The following is a 9,279-nucleotide window of genomic DNA, read 5'->3' as shown; positions in this document are numbered from 1 at the left end:
AACATTTTCTCGTCCTCCCCCGATTTTTCCGCTGACGAGACAGGAGGGCCGACCGCGAGCGGCGGCCGCCCTCCTCCTTGCTCCATGCCGGGCGCGGTGGCGGTGCTCGTGCGAGAAGCGTGCGCTCGGACCAAGTCCCGCGCGCTCCTCGTCGGCGCAGCGCTGCCGGCGCCGCTTTTCCTGCGGGCGGCGCGGAGGCGGCACAGGCCACGATGCGACGACGGCCACGACGGGTGGCACGGCGGCGCTGTGGACGTTTCGTCCGTCCTCCCTGCGCGATACCGCCCGGCCGAGCCGGCGGCCGTTCTGAGATGTCGCTCGGGCAAAGATCCGTCTCGGCTGACGACGCGCATCGGGTGGCACGACGGCCAGCGACGCGCGTCCATTCCGCACCTATGCGGCGCGTCCATCCGCCACGCTGCTCCGTTCGGGAGGAACGGCGGCGCGGGATCACTGCCCTCGCCGGAGCAGAGGCTGCTCCGACGGCCCCGGGAGGGATAGGCAGCGACCCGGCGGCTTCCACGGTGAGTCCCCAAAACTCATGATCTTGTATTCATAATGCGAAGCATATTTGGGGATTTCGGCTAGGGTTTCGGGTCATAATTTTGGCATCTAATTGCTATGCAGATGACTTACTTTCGACCAAAAAGTAACTAACTAATAAAATTGTTAATCAAATTTGATCTCAAACATTAAGAGTGCATCTGCGCAGGAAGCAATAAAATGTCTAATCATTCAAATCGGTGGCTAATCCGAGGCTAAGCAATGATCTCAACATAAACAGCCTAAAAAATAGGATCTTTATACGTAATCGTGATCTCGGATCACATGTAGGGTTCTAGTGCTAGCAATACTAGGCGTCTGATACCATTGTTAGGCCTAATACTTCAAGAATAACACCAGATCGTGAACAATAGCCACTAGAACACCTAATGATCATAATCAGAGAGGTTTAGAGATGCATTACGGGGCATTGGCTGATTCCCATCGGCGCTCGCGTGAGGCGTGCTTGGTGTGCCGGTGTTGATGACGAACTTGTGGTCGATGACGATCTCGGGGATCCTCCTCGATCCCCTGCCGCCACTCGCACCGCCTGGAACGGAGCGGCGAGGTTCCAGCCTTCCGTTGCTTGTGCGCGGACTCGCGATCGGTGCGAACCCTAGGAATATCTGGGAGCAGCGAGACTAGGCGACTAACGCGATGAGATCGTAGCCACCGGGGGCCACACCTTTATGTGCGCATGCAACAGGGGGCGCGCGAACCATTGGTTGGTTAGCGACGCCCCCGATCGTGGCGTTTAGAGATAAGTCACGTCGTGAAAAGGTCAGCCCGGGCGTTGGTCCCGTGGGCCCTCTTTCTTCTTAACGTTAAGTGTTTCTGAAAATATCTCTTTTATACTGTATAAGCAGAACCCCGATGTATCTTAACCTGACATGATCAATCCAACACGTCGTCGCTAAGGTAGTTCTGGACGTAATTCGAGTATCTTTTTATATTAATATATTCCTTTTATCGAAAAAATGCTAGGCAGGTGGATATCCGGCCAGGACAGAGACACGCCAGCCTCTGCGAACTGCCGGGCCATCTCCACCTTCACGTACATGCGCCGCTCCGAAAGAAGCTGTGGCCATCATTGCTGCTCCAAAACACAGGCGGTGGGCGCAATGGCCTCGGGCGCGCGGAAGAAGCGGTGGCCACCAGTGCCACGGCCGCCGCCGGTCTAACGATGTGAGTCCTGTAATAAACTATCTACTTATGTTGAAGAGACAAATGCCTATTTTATATTCTCATGGTTAATATCGTGGGCTTGCAGGAAATCAATACGACACATATTTTATGGAAAACGCTACCGATCACCCGGGGGATCGGCCGCCTCATCCCCCGGCTCCATCACGCGCCACACGTCCCCGTTTTTGGCCTAACTGCCCATGGATCCTGTTAGGATTTATTTATATTAGATAAATAAGAGGTTAATCCTCACTTGTAATTAGCGATGCGGTTGCTCTTTGGCAACTGACGTTGCGCCTCCATGTCCCCTGCGAACGGACGCATCTCTCCGTTCGCGTCCCTTGGCATTGTATAAGTATCAAGATCATCGATGGAATAGAATACTTGTGGATTCATTTGCTCAATCCCCGATTCTCTCTAAACACGTTATCAGCACGACTCTACCGAGAGCAAACAGCCGAAACTCCGGCGATCGCCGGAGAAGGACCAAGAACAACAAAAAGGTGAGAAAATGCCTGCAGGAGGTTTCATTGGTTTCCTCCTGCGTCTTCTTCGCCAGGAAAGTCGCCGGAGCCGCCTCGTCGCGCGCCGCCGCCATGGTGCTGGTGGACTTCGCCGCCACAACCGCCATATGCAGCGCCTTCGACACCTCGGTGGCCGTCGCCAGGTCTTCCGCCGGAACGAGCGCCACCGCTACGGCTTCCGCTGGTACGGAGGTCGCCGCCATGGCCCTCGTCGTGGTCGCAGAGGTGGTGATGGCGCAAGGCCATCAAACGCCCAAGCCGTCCCACCCGCCCCATTGGTGATACCGGAGGCACAGCCGCCGCCGGCGTGGATCCTCGCCGGACCAGCAGCGCACAACCTCTTCGCCGACGAGGAGATGGAACCGGCCAGCGACGACATGGACGTCGACGACCCGGCCCTCGCCGCTCCGCCTCCGCCCTCGCCTTGCCCGGTGCACGGCTGGGCCTGCCCTGTGCTTGCACAGCAGGGGATCCACGTTGAGGAGGAGGCCGAACCTGAGGTGCCCGAGGCGTCGTCGCGTCGCTGCGTCGCCCGACCTGCCGTCTCCAACTCCGGCGCACGAACTCGCGACCGCCGAGCCCGCCCGGTCGAGGCTCGATCCGTCTCTCCGCGCGCCGGCAGCCGCGCGGGATGCCGTCCTCGACAACGATGCGGGAGGCTCCGCCGCTGCTGCACCGCCTCCACCACGCCGTCTACGCTTCATCGTGCCTCGCGCCGTGCTCCAGGCGAGCCGCGCCGGCCGACGGTCGGGGGAGTGGAGCCCGGTGAGGCTCGGCCTCTCCAACGGCCACTCCAATGGCGTGGCACCCGGGACGCACCTCCCTGGAGGGTCCTCGTCCGAGGAGGAGGACGGCGCACCGTCGGCTGCGGCCGCTCGCCGTTGAAGACGGCGGCTAGGGCGAGTGGAGTTGGTGGCGGCGCTGGCTGCTGCCGCCGGGGGAGAACGACGGGGGGCGGTTGCTGTCGAGGACGGAACCGTCGCCCCCCCACCCTTATCCGCTCGCCTGTCGGTGTGGGGCTGGGCCGAACGGCCGCCCAGCCTGACGGGCCACGGCCCATGATCATTCGGCCGGCCTGAAAAAAAAAAAGCAGAAACGAAAAATGGTGGCCAGAACCACCGTATTGGGCTGAAAATTTGGCCCAGTATGTTAGAACTTTTCGTTTTCTCTTTTCTGTTTAGCTTTTTCAGCTGTTCAGTTTTTGTATATATGTGTTTGTTAGTATTTTCTAGCAATGACTATGTATTGTCTGCACATTTTAATGTCAACATATGATGGTTTGCAATTTCATAATTGCCCTATGTTGACTATGCTTGATAAGATAATATGACAATTTTCACATTTGCACGCAACTTATGGATGAATAACTTTATTCGCAATCGTGAGGTCTACGCCATCATGTGGCGACTACCTTCAATGTGTTTTAAGAACACAAGGTTGCACCATAAGAGTTAGGTCTACACTACTTTGTAGTGACTACCTACTTGTGTTTTAAGCAAAAGTGGAAGTACACATGTATCCGAGGTCTACACTACAAGGTAGTGACTACCTCCATGTGTCCTACAAATATGATCTACACCATTTTATGGTGATTATCTATTTGTAGAAAGTCATATGATGGGTCGTGTAGGCTTTTCCTAGACCTTTATATGAATCAAGCATGATATTTACACACAATTAATTTACTTGTTGGTAAATTAATGGGCATGATATTTTTCATGCAGGGTATGGACCACATATCCAAGAAAGAATTTGCTGAGCTTGCCGTTGATGGCAGAAACTATCTGACCTGGGCCATGGATGTCAAGATTAACTTGGCGGCCAGGAATCTGATCAGCACTATAACCACACCTGCTCAAGGAGCTCCTGCTATACCAGAACCGGCAAAGTATGCTTCTTTGCACTTCATTCGGCACCACCTTGATCCTGCTCTGAAAGATGAGTATATGATGGAGGAAAACCCTCTATCACTGTGGGACTCCTTAAAGGAGCGCTATGATCAACAGAGATCGGTGATGTTGCCTGAAGCGCAAAGACAATGGGCACTTATCCGTTTTCAGGATTTTAAGTCCGTTGCTGCATACAACTCCGCCGTGCATCAAATCAACTCTAAGTTGAGATTCTGCAACAGTGCAGTTTCGGATGACGATCTCATTGAGAAGACGCTCTCCACTTTCCATCCTAATATGAGGTTAATTGCTGAACAGCATCGTAACCAAAAGTATAAGAAGCATTCTGAATTGATATATGCACTCCTTCAGGCAGAAAAGCACAATGAAATTCTCGATAAGAATAATATTTCCCGTCCAACAGGAACATTGTCGTTGCGTGAAGCACATTTCAATTCTTACAATGCTCAGAACTCCCGTGGCTCAAGGAGGAACCATAAGAGGTCTAAAGGAAAGTGGAAGCGTAATGAGAACCGAATAGCAAGTGGAGTCCGAAGGAGCAATAATCATTTCAAGAGAAATGACAAGAGTAACAATTCTACCAATTGTTACCGATGTGGTTGTAACACCCATATTGCCAGCAAGTGTAAGACTTCTAGGCATTTGGTGTCGCTGTATCAACAATCCATCAAGGGCAAGAAACCTCAAGGACACCAGTACGAAGCTCACTTCACTGGCCCGATGATCGAGAGTTCCCAAAGTGTTCCTCCGAACGATGTTCAGGAGAACGTGGAGAACCAGGATCATGCTCAGCAAAAGGAAGGACCTACACTTGATGTCAACGACATGCTAGTGGATTTCACTTCTACTAGTGACATATATGGAGACCAACTTTAATCTCCACATAACGTCATAAGTATTGTGTGATGATGTCCTTAAATATATTGTGTGTAAAATATGTCATAAGACATATGGTATTGTAATAATTATGTTGTGGAACATAATGTATTGTAATATGTGTGCAGACATACATAATATGTATGTGTATTCTATATGAGATTGGATAAAATAATGATTTTATTCTCTTTACTCTATAGAAATCTTCCGAAAGATCCAATGGAGGAGGAATTTTGTTTAGCGGACAAGTGGTGCCTCTAACACTATTTTAAGGGAAGTTAAATACTTCCAAACTCCGAAAAAGAGTAAGGGGAGTGTCATGACAATAGGTGGTCGCGACACCGTCATTGTTGGCTCGGGTCGAGCCACATTCACACTCCCAAATGGTACGAGACTTATGATCCAGGAAGCATTACTGTATCCGGATTCAACTCGTACATTGCTGAGTTTTAAGGATATCCGGAGTAATGGCTACCACATCGAAACTCATGAAGAGGATGAGGTTGAAAGCCTACTCATAACTCAGAAAAAGGGTTCCGAAAGGAAGACCCTTGAGAAACTTCCTACTCTATCTTCTGGATTGTATTACACATACATAAAGCCGAGCCACATTTGGCGTATAAAATAATTTTCCAAAATCTTGACAAGTTCAAGATATGGCATGATCGCCTGGGTCATCCTGGTGTGGGGATGATGAGGAAAATTATTGATGGTTCTATTGGACACAACGTAACGGCTGGTAATTTCCCCAAATCCTCGGATTTTGTATGCACTGCATGTGCAACTGGGAAATTAATCACTAAACCCTCATACCTGAAGGTCAAAAGTGAGTCACTGAATTTCCTTGAACGCATTCAAGGAGATATATGTGGTCCAATCCAACCGTTATCGGGACCATTCAGATACTTTATGGTGCTCATTGATGCATCTACAAGATGGTCTAGTGTGTGTCTCATATCGACAAGGAACCATGCTTTTGCAAAGCTGATCACTCAGATCATAAAACTGAGAGCTAACCATCCTGAACACAGGATAAAATCCATCAGAATGGATAATGCTGCTGAATTTAGTTCACGAGCATTCAATGATTACTGCCTAGCTTTGGGCATAACTGTGGAGCATTCTGTACCATATGTACACACACAAAATGGTCTCGCGGAATCACTTATCAAGAGGATAAAGTTGATAGCAAGACCACTCCTACAGAATTGTAATCTCCCAACTTCATGTTGGGGTCATGCGGTGTTACATGCCGCGGAATTGATACAAATTCGACCAACTGCATATCATACGGCCTCCCCGTTGCAGCTTAGTACGTGGTAATCAACCAAGTATTTCCCACCTTCGAAGATTCGGTTGTGCTGTGTACGTACCGATATCACCACCTCAGCGTACATCGATGGGACCACATAGAAAGATGGGTATCTATGTGGGGTACAATTCTCCGTCGATTATAAAGTACCTGGAGCCCCTAACGGGGATCTCTTTACAGCCCGGTACGCTGATTGTATCTTCGATGAGGATAATTTCCCGGCATTAGGGGGAGAAGAGAACCACAATGCATGCCGGGAGATAGATTGGAATGTTGAAGGCATCCAATCTATGGATCCACGTACTAATGAATCTGAACTGGAAGTTCGGAGGGTCATCAATTTGCAAAATATTGCGAATAATCTGCCAGATGCATTTACTGATTATAAAGGTGTCACTAAATCCTATGTTCCCGCTATGAATGTCCCAGAGAGAGTTGAGATACCTAAGACCACTCAACCGCCCAAGAGGGGGAGAAATCTGGACAAAAAGGACAAGGCTTCTAAGAAGCGTCCGCGGGACATGAGGACCCCTCAAACAGTAAATGTAGGTCAACCACAAGTTGACGTTCAACCTAGTGTTGAAGAAAGACACCTGAAGGATGTTCATCATCCAGGGCCCAGCACAAGTGCGCACACAAATATTGGTGCTGGGATATCGGAACACCTCGATTCTGTCGTTGAGGGAAATCACGATGAATCTGAAGGTATTGAAGAGATTTCCATAAACTATGTTGAAACAGGAGAATCATTCAACAGTAAAGTCTACAAATGTCGACATATTTTTCTCCTCAAAAATTGCAAATGACCTCGGCATTGGACCATGAACCTAAGACCATGGCAGAGTGTATGAAACGCTCGGACTGGCCCAAATGGATGGCTGCAATTGAGGATGAATTGCGCTCGCTTACCAAGAGAGGGGTATTTACTGCAGTAATACCTACTCCGCATCACGTTTCCCCCGTTGGGGCGAAATGGGTTTTTGTTCGAAAGAGGAACGAAAACAATGAAGTGGTGAGATATAAAGCGAGGCTTGTAGCACAAGGTTTTACACAGAAACCTGGCATCGATTACGATGAAACATATTCTCCTGTGATGAGTGGAATCACGTTCCGATACTTGATATCTCTGGCAGTGCAAATGAATTTGTATATCCAATTGATGGATGTGGTGACCGCATATTTATATGGGTCCCTAGATATCCACATAAAAGTTCCCGAGGGAATGAAGATTCTGAATCTGAAGGCTGACCGCAAAATGTATTGCGTAAAGCTACGAAAGTCGTTATATGGCTTGAAACAGTCGGGCAGAATGTGGTACAACCGACTAAGCGAGTTCCTTTTGCAAAAGGGATACTTGAATAACAGGGATTGCCCATGCGTATTCATCAAGAAATCGACTGATGGATTTTGTATAATCTCTGTGTATGTGGATGATTTGAATATCATTGGTACTACAAAAGAGATACATGAGGCTAGTAATCACCTGAAGACGGAATTTGAGATGAAAGATTTGGGTAAAACCAAGTTTTGTCTCGGTTTACAACTTGAACATATTTCTTCTGGAATATTGGTTCATCAGTCTGCTTATATCCAAAAGATATTGGAGAAATTCAATATGGATAAAGCATACCCGTCCAAGACACCTATGGTTGTTAGGTCTCTTGAAAGAGACAAAGACCCTTTTAGACCTAAGGATGACGATGAGGAGATATTGGGTCCAGAGTTCCCATATCTAAGTGCAATTGGAGCACTGATGTATCTAGCAAACTGCACGAGACCTGATATATCGTTTGCAGTAAACTTGTTGGCTAGATACAGCGCATCGCCTACAAAAAGGCATTGGGTTGGTGTGAAGAATATTCTAAGATATCTTCAGGGCACCAAAGATCTTGGTTTGTTCTATCAGAAAAATCAAGAGAGGACCATGGTGGGGTATTGCGATGCTGGATACTTATCAGATCCCCATAATGCCAGATCGCAGACTGGATTTGTCTTCTTACATGGAGGTACATCCTTCTCTTGGAAGTCGACAAAGAAAACTTTGGTGGCTACGTCCACGAATCATTCTGAAATAATCGCTTTGTATGAAGCATCACGTGAATGTGTATGGCTTCGTAGAATGATGAACTTTGTCCAAGGTTCAAGTGGGATTGGTTCACTGGAATCGCCCACCATTATCTATGAAGATAATGCTGCTTGTATTGTACAGATGCAGACAGGTTATATTAAGAGCAATATTACAAAGCATATTGCTCCTAAGTATTTTTCCCCCACGAGCTACAGAACGGAGGGGAAATAAAGATTTTGCAAACAAAGTCATGTGATAACCTCGCTGATTTGTTTACCAAGTCCCTACCAAGTTCATTATTTCATAAATATGTACATGGAATTGGTATGAGGAGGCTTCGTGACTTGCAAGATTCCGGGGGAGAAATCTCCCCAGTTATAACCTGTTGAAGATCATCAGATCTTCGATGTTGCACTCTTTTCCTTTGTGAGTTTTCCTAACGGCCTTCTCATGAAAGGTTTTTAATGAGGCAATATCAGTACAAGCATGGATGACATATGTCATTTTCTCCTTATTTTTCCCACAGGGTTTTCGGAAGGAGTTTTTCATGGCATATGGTATTTTCTCTTCTATTTTTCCCACAGGGTTTTTGGAAGAGACTATTCCCAGGATGATCGATCACAAGGACAAGCAAGGATTAGGGGGAGTGTTAGGATTTATTTATATTAGATAAATAAGAGGTTAATCCTCACTTGTAATTAGCGATGCGGTTGCTCTTTGGCAACCGACGTTGCGCCTCCATGTCCCCTGCGAACGGACGCATCTCTCCGTTCGCGTCCCTTGGCATTGTATAAGTATCAAGATCATCGATGGAATAGAATACTTGTGGATTCATTTGCTCAATCCCCGATTCTCTCTAAA

Source organism: Lolium rigidum, chromosome 1, assembly GCF_022539505.1.
Source record: "Lolium rigidum isolate FL_2022 chromosome 1, APGP_CSIRO_Lrig_0.1, whole genome shotgun sequence".
Lineage (NCBI taxonomy): Eukaryota > Viridiplantae > Streptophyta > Magnoliopsida > Poales > Poaceae > Lolium > Lolium rigidum.
Note: the sequence above shows the minus strand (reverse complement) of the source record.